General features: G+C 40.6%; 1 pseudogene; it reads left to right on the top strand.

The window, feature by feature from the left end:
• Positions 1-1173: 1173 nt before the first annotated feature.
• On the top strand, positions 1174-2111 carry LOC140609988 (olfactory receptor 6C2-like; annotated as a pseudogene).
• Positions 2112-12113: the final 10002 nt, after the last annotated feature.

Here is a 12113-nt window from a genome sequence, read left to right as displayed (position 1 = left end):
AATATTTTCATTTCACAGGAAATAGCCATTGCTATTGAGCTAAAAAGTAGAAGAATCTGTAATTACCAATTATGGTAAATACTCAAAATGAAATAAACAGATCATTTCTTTTCACAGTAGGGATGAGAGAACGTAGATAGGATTTTCCAGGGAGGTATCTTTGAAGGGGTTATGTTTAAGTTGGCACCTGAAAAATAAGATTCAGCTATGCAAGAATGTAAGCAAAGAAAATGCATTGCAAAAGCCCTGGAGTGGGAAAAACTTGACATCTTCAAGGAACTGAAGACCAATACAGCGGGATAAGCAAGAGATGAATTAGAATTATACAGCCATGAAATCATAAAGAACCATATAAAACAGACTAAGGGGATTGAATTTTATTCCACAGGAAATGAAATCCTATTCAGTGGCTTTAAACACAGAAATGGATCTAATTCCTGGTTTGTTTGTTTGGTTTTTTTTTTCTTAAGTGAGCTCTACAATGTAGAATTTGAACTCACAGTCTCAAGATCAAGAGTCCTACTTTACTTACTGAGCCAGTCAGGTGCCCCTCATGCATGGTTTTAAAAGATCACTCTGGTTCTGTCTTTAGAATGGACTTGCAAGAGTGTTTTTGTGTAATGTATGAAGAGAAGAAAGCAGAAGGGCATGAAGTACTTTAGAGGAGAATGTGGATTATCACAGTGAGTAGCAAGCAGAGACTGAGAGGACAAAAAATTTAACTTCACAACCTTAACTATTGGCAGTCCTGTTCGCTTCACATGCAACCAAAATGACAAGCAAACCTTGAGTTATTGTCATGAAATTACAAACCATGAATATTTTTACGATAGGGCTTTTCTGTTCATTAACATAGATAACATAAAATAACCTCATTTCTGGGGTTGTCAAAGAATCCTTTTACTATTGTCTTAATACTACATCACGATATTAAAAATCTTTAATAAGAGCCTTCTGGCTGGTATCCAGTATAATGTTCAACCGTGAAAGTCCAGTAGAAGTGTTTATCAATCAACTACCACAGCAATAACATTCATTAACAGGTGACAAAATCAAATCTTGGCTTATCTAACATCTTCACCTCAACCCACTGCTAACTTGAGCTGACAGTCTCTCTGACCTAATGTCTCTCTTATTTTTACACACAGACAAGGCCATAGTCAGGAATCGGTGATGAAAAATTATACAGCAATAACAACATTCATCTTGGTGGGATTAACAAATGACCCACATCTACAGATTCTGCTTTTTATTTTTCTATTTCTAACCTACTTGTTGAGTGTTGTAGGGAATCTGACCATTATCAGCCTCACGTTGGTGGATTCCCACCTTAAAACACCCATGTATTTTTTCCTCCAGAATTTCTCCATCTTGGAAGTGTTCTTTACCACTGTCTGCATTCCTAGATTCCTCTACACAATGGCATCTGGGGACAATACCGTTACCTACGATGCATGTGCCACTCAATTATTTTTTGTTGTCATATTGGGTGTGACTGAATTTTTCCTCCTCACAGCCATGTCCTATGACCGCTATGTGGCCATCTGCAAACCCCTGCATTACATGACCATCATGAACAACAGGGTCTGCATCAAGTTCCTTATTGGATGTTATATGTTAGCTCTGCTCATCGTCCTCCCACCCTATATCATGGGCTTCAAGCTCGAGTTTTGTGACTCCAATGTCATAGATCACTTTGGCTGTGATGCTGCTCCCATCCTGAAGATTACCTGCTCAGACACAGAGTTTATCGAGCGATTTGTCTTGGTCCTGGCTGTGTTGACCTCATTTTCACCTTGGTGTGTGTAATTCTGTCCTACACATACATCATTAGGACCATTCTCAGATTTCCTTCTGTCCAGCAAAGGAAAAAGGCTTTTTCTACTTGTTCTTCCCATATAATTGTGGTTTCTATTACTTATGGAAGCTGCATCTTTATCTATATCAAACCTCATGAAAAAGAAGGGGTTGCTATTAATAAGGTGGTGTCAGTGCTTACCACTTCAGTTGCCCCAGTGATGAATCCCTTTATTTATACTCTGAGGAACAAGCAAGTGGTACAAGCTTTCAAAGACATGATCAAAAGAGTTGCATCTATCTCAAAGAATTAAAAGACTAGTGAGGACAGAATGACAAATTATAAAAGAATTGCTGATCTCCATTTTTTCCCTAATTATATATTGTTCATAGATTTACATATATCACAACTCCATTCTATTATACCTAGTGCTCACTACTGATATATATATATTCCCAGATATAATTAGCTCAATCTATTCCCAGAAATACATGGGAATAAATATCCAGTAAATACTTATAAAAACACACTTGTTATTACTTACAGAACTAATAAATTTAGACAGTATCAATCTACTACCATATTAGCATTCAACTACCCCTCTTGCACTGATATGTCATGATCTGAGTCCCACAATTCCCAGGAACTTCAGTATGATTATCTATATCTACAAGAATGTCCCTACAATCACTCTATTGGATAAAACTCATTATTCTTTCTCTCCCACTCTTCAGGGAGATATAAATGTAGGCTAAAAGTTTCCTTTAATATCATTTGCTTAAAAATTGTACAAGTTCTTTTTATAAACCCCAACCTTTTTCTAAATAGAATTTCATATTCTTATCTGTATGTCTCTGTGTATGTGTTTGTGCATTTGTTCCCATATTTGGAATGTCTGCTTAGCAGGCTTAAAAAGATAAATGGGACAGATAAAATATAAGTGAGAGCTTATACTTGCATTCTATTCTCCTATCCAAGTTATTCACTATAATTATTTTTCTAGGCACAAAAAATCCAAGTTCCATCACAAAAACTTACAAATTTAGCCAATGAATAGAAAATAATTTTAAGTGCCCAATTTTTGCCTTTCAGTTTAGTGCCTTATTCCCCCAACCTCCTTCTTCCCTCATAATTTTCTGTTTATATGATGACCTAGGAAGACATATGCTGTACCAGGAATCATACAGTTCAGGTTGCAGGCAGGCTTTTACTACCACCAATTCAGACAAATCTTTTAACTTTCCTCATCCCTTCTGATTTCAGGAAGGAATAAGGTGAGGGAGCAAGGTATCTAGAAAACAGGCAAGGAATCCCTGTGATATTTGGGAGGGCTGTCCCAAGCTGATGTATAAGACTAAAAAACAGGACCAAATGGATCAGTAGTCCTTGTGTCGGGTAAGGAATTAATGAATCTTTTCTTGTAATAAAAATTACGTAAGGGGAAATTAATCTTAATTCCACCAATCCTCTTCAGTTTGTCCACTGGAAATCAGCGGATACAGAAAATGTTTTTTAAAATAAAAAGAGAAAGAAATATCTGTGAGAATCTTTATTGTGAACTATGCAAAGCTTGATTCCTAAGTTGGATTAACAAGCTAAAAGAAATTAAGGGACATATTCAATTGGCTGTGGATGGATAAAAATAAAGGGGTAGCTGAAGATAATGATTTTTTAATCTTTTTTTATTGGAGTTCAATTTGTCAACATATACCATAATACCCAGTGCTCATCCCACGAAGTGCCCTCCTCGGTGCCCATCACCCTGTCACCTCAAAATTCCCCGCCCACTTCCCTTTGCACTAACACTTGTTCCTTTCCCAGAGTTAGGTGTCTCTCATGTTTTGTCAACATCACTGATATTTTGACTCATTTTCTCACCTTCCCCTTTATTCCCTTTCACTAATTTTCATATTCTTCAATGAATGAGACCATAATATGTTTGTCCTTCTCTGATTGACTTATTTCACTCAGCTTAATACCATCCAAATCCATCCACGTCGAAGCAAATGGTGGGTATTGTCATTTCTATGGCTGAGTAATATTCCGTTGTATATACAGACCACATCTTCTTTATCCATTCATCTTTTGATGGACACGGAGGCTCCTTCCACAGTTTGGCTATTGTGGACATTGCTGCTATAAACATCGGGGTGCAGGTGGCCTGGCGTTTCACTACATCTGTATCCTTGGAGTAAATCCCCAGCTGTGCAATTGCTGGGTCAAAGGACAGTTCTATTTTTAACACTGAGGAACCTCCACACAATTTTCCAGAGTGGCTGCAACAGTTCACATTCCCACCAACAGTGCAGGAGGGTTCCCCTTTATCCACATCCTCTCCAACACTCATTATTCCTGTCTTGTTAATGTTCCCCATTATCACTAGTATGAGTTGGTATCTCATTATGGTTTTGATTTGTATTTCCCTGATGGCAAGTGATGCAGAGCATTTTGTCATGTGCTTGTTGGCCATGTCTCTGTCTTCCTCTGTGAGATTTCTGTTCATGTCTTTTGCCCACTTCATGATTGGATTGTTTGTTTCTTTGGTGTTGAGTTTCATAAGGTCTTTGTGGATCTTGGATACTAGCCCTTTATCTGATATGTCATTTGCAAATCTCTTCTCCCATTCTGTAGGTTGCCTTTTAGTTTTGTTGAGTCTTTCTTTTGCTGTGCCAAAGCTTTTTATCTTGATGAAGTCCCAATAATTCATTTTTTATTTTGTTTCTCTTGCCTTCATGGATGTATCTTGCAGGAAGTTGCTGTAGCCAAGTTCAAAAGTGGTGTTGCCTGTGTTCTCTAGGACATTGATGGAATCCTGTCTCACATTTAGATCTTTCATCCATGTTGAGTTTATCTTTGTGTATGGTGAAAGAGAGTGGTCTAGTTTCATTCTTCTGCATGTGGATGTCCAATTTTCCCAGCACCATTTATTGAAGAGACTGCCTTTTTTCCAGTGGATAGTCTTTCCTCCTTTGTCGAATATTAGTTGACCATTTAGTTGAGGATCCACTTCTGGATTCTCTATTCTGTTCCATTGATCTATGTGTCTGTTTTTGTGCCAGTACCACACTGTCTTGATGACCACAGCTTTGCAGTACCTCCTGAAATCCGGCATTGTGATGCCCCCAGCTATAGTTTTATTTGTAATATTCCCCTGGCTATTCAGGGTCTTTTCTGATTCCACACAGATCTTTTTTTTAAGATTTTTTACTTATTTATTCATACAGACAGAGAGAGATAGAGATGGAGACACAAGCAGAGGGAGAAGCAGGCATCACACAGAGAGTCCGGACGTGGGACTAGATCCAGGGTCTCCAGGATCACGCCCTGGGCTGTAGGTATCGCTAAACCACTGCGCCACTGGGGCTGCTCGATTCCACACAAATCACAAGATGATTTGTTCCAACTCTCTGAAGAAAGTCCTTGGTATTTTGATAGGGACTGCATTAAATGTGTAAATTGCCCTAGGTAACAGTGACATTTTCACAATATTAATTCTGCCAATCCGTGAGCATGGAATATTTTTCCATCTCTTTGTGTCTTCCTCAATTTCTCTCAGAAGTGTTCTATAGTTTTTAGGGTATAGATCCTTTACCTCTTTGGTTAGGTTTATTCCTAGGTATCTTATGCTTTTGGGTGCAATTGTAAATGGGATTGACTCCTTAATTTCTCTTTCTTCAGTCTCATTGTTAGTGTATAGAAATGCCACTGACTTCTGGGCATTGATTTTGTATCCTGCCATGCTGCCAAATTGCTGTATGAGTTCTAGCAATCTTGGGGTGGAGGCTTTTGGGTTTTCTATGTACAGTATCATGTTATCTGTGAAGAGGGAGAGGTTGGCTTCTTCTTTGCCAATTTAAATGCCTTTATTTCTTTTTGTTGACTGATTGCTGAGGCTAGGACTTCTAATAATATGTTTAATAGCAGTAGTGAAAGTGGACATCCCTGTCATGTTCCTGATCTTAGGGGAAAGGCTCCCAGTGCTTCTCCATTGAGAATATATTTGCTGTGGGCTTCTTGTAGATGGCTTTTAAGATACTGAGGAATGTTGGTTGCCTCTATCCTTAAACTCTCAAGAGTTTTGATCAGGAATGGATGCTGCACTTTGTCAAATACTTTCTCTCCATCTATTGAGAGGATACTATGGTTCTTGTTTTTTCTTTTGCGGATATAATCAATCACATTGATTTCTTTACAAGTGTTGAACCAGACTTGCATCCCGGGGATAATTCCCACATGGTCAGGGTGAATAATCTTCTTAATGTATTGTTGGATCCTATTGGCTAGTATCTTGTTGAGAATTTTTGCATACATGTTCATCAGGGATATTGGTCTATAATTCTCCTTTTTGGTGAGGGTCTTTGGTTTTGGAATTAAGGTGATACTGCCCTATAGAATGAGTTTGGAAGTACTCAGTCTCTTTCTATCATTCAGAACAGCTTTAGTAGAATAGGTATGGTTTCCTCTTTAAATGTTTGATAGAGAGGAAAGCCCAGTCCCAGAGAAGCAGGAGCTTTACCAATCTTCCCTGATGGAAAGGAGCTCGAAGGGAGCTTGGGCAGTATCCCAGGAGGGGCAGGGATGCCTTCAGGCTCCCAGGGGCACTAACAGAGGAACTACACCCCAGGGGAGACCGCTCCACACACCGCGGCCGAGCTCTCTAAGGAGCTGCAGCGAGGCCCCGGCAGGGCCCCGGGTGCAGCTCAGAGAGTGGGCCCAGCACTAAGGAGGACTCTGTAAAAAAAAAAAAAGAGGAAGTCCAAAAAAACAATCGAGGGACTGATTAGGTATCATGATGACACTAAATTCGTATTTTATTTTTTTTATTATTTTTTATTTTTTTATTTTTATTTATTTATGATAGTCACAGAGAGAGAGAGAGAGAGAGAGAGGCAGAGACACAGGCAGAGGGAGAAGCAGGCTCCATGCACCGGGAGCCTGACGTGGGATTCAATCCCGGGTCTCCAGGATCGGGCCCTGGGCCAAAGGCAGGCGCTAAACTGCTGCGCCACCCAGGGATCCCTAAATTCATATTTTAAATAGTAATTTTGTTTTTCTTATAAATTTATTTTTTATTGCTGTTAAATTTGCCAACATTTACAATAACATCCAGGGCTCATCCTGTTAAGTGCCCACCTCAGTGCCCGTCACCCAGTCATCCCCACCACCCGCCCACGTCCCCCTCCACCACCCCTAGTTCGTTTCCCAGAGTTAGGAGTCTTCCATATTCTGTCTCCCTTTCTGATATTTCCTACCCATTTCTTCTCCCTTCCCCTCTACTCCCTTTCACTATTATTTATATTCCCCAAATGAATGAGAACATATAATGTTTGTCCTTCTCCAATTGACTGATTTCATTCAGCATAATACCCTCCAGTTCCATCCACGTTGAAGCAAATGGTGGGTATTTGTAATTTCTAATGGCTGAGGAATATTCCATTGTATATAGAAACCACATCGTCTTTATCCATTCATCTTTCGATGGACACCGATAGGATCCTTCCAGTTTGGCTATTGTGGACATTGCTGCTATAAACATCGGGGAGCAGGTGTCCTGACGTTTCACTGCATCTGTATCCTTGGGGTAATTCACCAGCAGTGCAGATCTATTCTTAACTCCACACAATTTTCCAGAGTGTGCACCAGTTCACATTCCCATCAACAGTGTAAGAGGGTTCCCCTTTCTCCACATCTTCTCCAACATTTCTGGTTTCCTGCCTTGTTAATTTTCCCCATTCTCACTGGTGTGAGGTGGTATCTCATTGTGGTTTTGATTTGTATTTCCCTGATGGCAAGTGATGCAGAGCATTTTGTCATGTGTGTATTGGTCATGTCTATGTCTTCCTCTGTGAGATTTCTGTTCATGTCTTTTGCCAATTTCATGATTGGATTGTTTGTTTCTTTGGTGTTGATATTAATAAGTTCTTTATAGATCTTGGAAACTAGCCCTTTATCTGATACGTCATTTGCAAATATCTTCTCCCATTCTGTAGGTTGTCTTTTAGTTTTGTTGTCTGTATCCTTTGCTGTGCAAAAGCTTCTTATCTTGACGAAGTCCCAATAGTTCATTTTTGCTTTTGTTTCTTTTGCCATCATGGATGTATCTTGCAAGAAGTTACTGTGGCCAAGTTCAAAAAGGGTGTTGCCTGTGTTCTCCTCTAGGATTTTGATGGAATCTTGTCTCACATTTAGATCTTTCATCCATTTTGAGTTTATCTCTGTGTATGGTGCAAGAGACTGTCCAGTTTCATTGTTCTGCATGTGGATGTCCAATTTTCCCAGCACCATTTATTGAAGAGACTGTCTTTCTTCCAGCGGATAGTCTTTCCTCCTTTGTCAAATCTTAGTTGACCATAAAATTGAGGGTCCACTTCTGGATTCTCTATTCTGTTCCATTGATCTATGTGTCTGTTTTTGTGCCAGTACCACACTGTCTTGATGACCACAGCTTTGTAGTACAACCTGACATCTGGCATTGTGATGCCCCCAGATATGGTTTTCTTCTTTAAAATTCCCCTGCCAGTGTGGTACTGGTGTTGGTAGTGATCTCTCCTTTCTCACTCATGATTTTATTAATTTGAGTCTTTTTTCTCTTCTTTTTAATAAGGCTGGCTAATGGTTTATCTATCTTATTAATTCTTTCAAAGAACCAACTCCTGGTTTTGTTGATCTGTTCCACAGTTCTGGTCTCGATTGCGTTGAGTTCTGCTCGAATCTTTATTAACTCTCTTCTTCGGCTGGGTGTAGGATCTATTTGCTGTTTTCTCTCTAGCTCCTTTAGGTGTAAGGTTAGCTTTTGTATTTGAGTTCTTTCCAGTTTTTGAATGGATGCTTGTATTGCGATGTATTTCCCCCTCAGGACTGCTTTTGCTGTATCCCAAAGATGTAGAATGGTTGTATCTTCATTCTCATTAGTTTCCATGAATCTTTTAAATTCTTCCTTAATTTCCTGGTTGACCCTTTCATCTTTTAGCAGGATGGTCCTTAACCTCCACGTGTTTGAAGTCCTTCCAAAGTTCTTGTTGTGATTTAGTTCTAATTTCAAGGCATTATGGTCTGAGAATATGCAGGGGATGATCCCAATCTTTTTGTATCAGTTCAGATCCGATTTGTGACCCAGTATGCGGTCTATTCGGGAGAAAGTTCCATGTGCACTTGAGAAGAATGTGTATTCAGTTGAGTTTGGATGTAAAGTTCTGTAGATATCTGTGAAATCCATCTGGTCCAGTGTATCATTTAAAGCTCTCGTTTCTTTGGAGATGTTGTGTTTAGAAGACCTATCAAGTGTAGAAAGCTCAAGATTAAAGTCACCAAGTATAAATGTATTATTATCTAAGTATGTCTTAACTTTGGTTATTAATTGATTGATATGTTTGGCAGCTCCCACATTCGGGGCATATATATTGAGGATTGTTAAGTCCTCTTGTTGGATAGATCCTTTAAGTATGATATAGTGTCCCTCTTCATCTCTCACTACAGTCTTCGGGGTAAATTTTAGTTTATCTGATATAAGGATGGCTACCCCTGCTTTCTTTTGGGGACGATTTGAATGGTGAATGGTTCTCCAACCTTTTATTTTTAGGCTAGAGGTGTCCGTATGTCTAAAAGGAGTCTGTTGTAGACAGCAAATAGATGGGTCCTGCTTTTTTATCCAGTCTGACGCCCTGCGCCTTTTGAGGGGGTCATTAAGCCCATTCACATTCAGAGTTACTATTGACAGATATGAGTTTAGTGTCATCATGATACGTATTCAGTCCCTGTTTTTGTGGATTGTTTCACTGAACTTCTTCTTAAAGGGGAATTTTAAGAGTCCCCCTTAAAATTTCTTGCAGAGCTGGTTTGGAGGTCACATATTCTTTCAGTTCCTGCCTGTCTTGGAAGCTCTTTATCTCTCCTTCCATTCTGAATGAGAGCCTTGCTGCATAAAGTATTTTGGCTGCATGTTCTTCCCTTTAGGACTCTTAATATATCCTTCCAGTCCTTTCTGGCCTGCCAGGTCTCTGTGGAGAGAACTACTGTTAATCTAATATTTCTCCCCATAAAGTTAGAGATTTCTTGTCTCTTGCTGCTTTAAGGATCTTTTCTTTATCTTTGGAATTTGCAAGCTTCACTATTAAATGTCGAGGTGTTGAGCAGTTTTTATTGATTTTAGGGGGGTATCTGTCTATTTCCTGGATCTAAATGCCTGTTTCCCTTCCCAGATTAGGAAAGTTTTCAGCTATGATTTGTTCAAATATATATTCTCAACCTCTATCCTTTTTGGTGCCTCCGGGCACCCCAATTAAATGTAAATTTTTCTTTCTGAGGCTGTCATTTAATTCCCTTAATCTATCCTCATGATCTTTTAATTGTTTCTTTTTTCCTCAGTTTCCCTCTTGGCCATCAACCTGTCTTTTGTGTCACTCACTTGTTCTTCTACCTTATTAACCCTCGTCGTTAGGACTTCTAGTTTGGATTGCATCTCATTCAATTGATTTTTAATTTCTGCCTGATTGGATCTAAATTCTGCAATCATTATGAGTCCTTTATGATTTTTTTCTAGAGGTACCAGTAGCTTTATACTTCTGAATTGGCTTTCTGACATTGAATTGTAATCCAAATTTTGTAACTCTGTGGGAGAGAGGACTGGTTCTGATTTTTTCTTTTGAAGTGAGGTTTTCCCTCTAGTCATTTTGCTCAGTGCAAAGTGGGCAAAAACAAGTTGTATTGGGAAAGGGAAAACAAGAGAGAAGAGAAAGAAGAAAAGAAAAAGAAAAACAGAAGGAAGGAAAAAAGAGAAGAGAAGAAAGGAGGGGAAGCAAACATATATCAAAAAATAGAAAACCAATGGGGACTATTCTCTGATTTTGTATACTGTAAATCTCTCGACTTCCCCTGGAACTTTCCAGTGCTGCTTGGTCAATAATTTGTTTTTACCCTGTCCGTCTAGGTGGTCTTCTGTGGGAGGGGCCTGCTGTGCTGATGTTCAAGTGTGAACACTTGGGGGAGCTGCTCAACCCCCTGCTTGGCGTAAGGCTCAGTGAGAGTTGTTTACCCTGTTTATCCTGTAAGTCCCCAGGAGGAACTGCAACAATAGCAGCGGCCAGCTCTCCAACCCTGGAGTCAGCTCCCACAGTAAATACTGCAGCTCTCAGTCTGCAGGGGCCTGGATGCTCCGGGGGCGGGCCCGCTGATCTAACCAGCGTGGGGTCGCCCAGAGGCAGGAGTGTCCTTGCTGTCCTGTGCCCTCCTGGCCTCTGCCTGTCCTGGGGGGAGGCCGGATTCTGGGCTGTGTCCCCGGCGCCCTGTGCTCCCAGGCCTGCGCTGTTGCACTCGCACTCCCGGCTGCGCAGCCCCCTCTGCCCAAGCCCCTGAGCTACTCCCGGGGCCTGCCAGTGCATTGCAGCCCTTTAGGGAGCTCGGCGTTGGGTGTGGCGCTCTCCTCCGGGCGCAGGTGCTGTTAGTGTCCCTGGGAGCCTGAGGGCATCCCCACCCCTCCTGGGATCCTGACCAAGGTCCTTTCGAGTGCCTTTCTGGGGAAGATTGGTAAAGTTCCCGCTTTTCCGGGCCTGGGCCCTCCTGTCCTGGGGACTCTGGCTGTGCAGCCTTAGCCTGGCTCCTCGTAGGGCCCCTCCCCCTTGGAGCCTTTTTTTTCTTTATTTTTTTCTGTCTTCCTACCTCGATAGAAGCACGAACTCTTCTCACTGTAGCATTACAGCTGTTCTCTCTTTAAATCTCAGGCTGAATTCATAGGTTTTCTGGATGATTTGAAAGTTATCTAGGTAAGTTGGTGGGGACAGGTGACTTGGGGACCCACTCTTCCACCATCTTGCCCCCTCCCCCATATTTCTTCCTATTATTTTAATAATTGATCTTTCCTTCTCTAGACACTAAGCTCTGCCCTTCACTAAACAGTAAACTCGATAAAGTCAAAGATTGTATCTTCTTTTACTTACCAACTGTATTTTGAATACAGTTAACTTTTACTCCACACACCTCTTCTATGAAGCTGAAGATAGCCTCTGCCATTTTTACCCTAGCCCTAACCCAGGTAACACAGAAGTCCCATGGTCTTACCAAGGCCATGGTATGCTCATCAAGGCAATACCCATTAAAATACCCAGTGGCTCCACCTGCATGTCTTTTCATGTCCACTAGCTCTATTGCTTACATGCCATGCCTGTAAATGGAAATCTTTAGGAAAAAAAGGATCTAGGAATCTTAGGCCTAGGATCTAGTACCATGTAGTAGTACAACCCACTGAGTTGTAGTCATCAGGAAGTAATGTACAGGCTACCTTTTATGCAGAGCACAGGGAAAATCTATTTACTCTTTTTTA

Source organism: Canis lupus, chromosome 2 (genome assembly GCF_048164855.1).
Source record: "Canis lupus baileyi chromosome 2, mCanLup2.hap1, whole genome shotgun sequence".
In the NCBI taxonomy this organism is placed as follows: Eukaryota; Metazoa; Chordata; class Mammalia; order Carnivora; family Canidae; genus Canis; species Canis lupus.
This window is presented reverse-complemented; position numbering and strand designations above follow the sequence as displayed.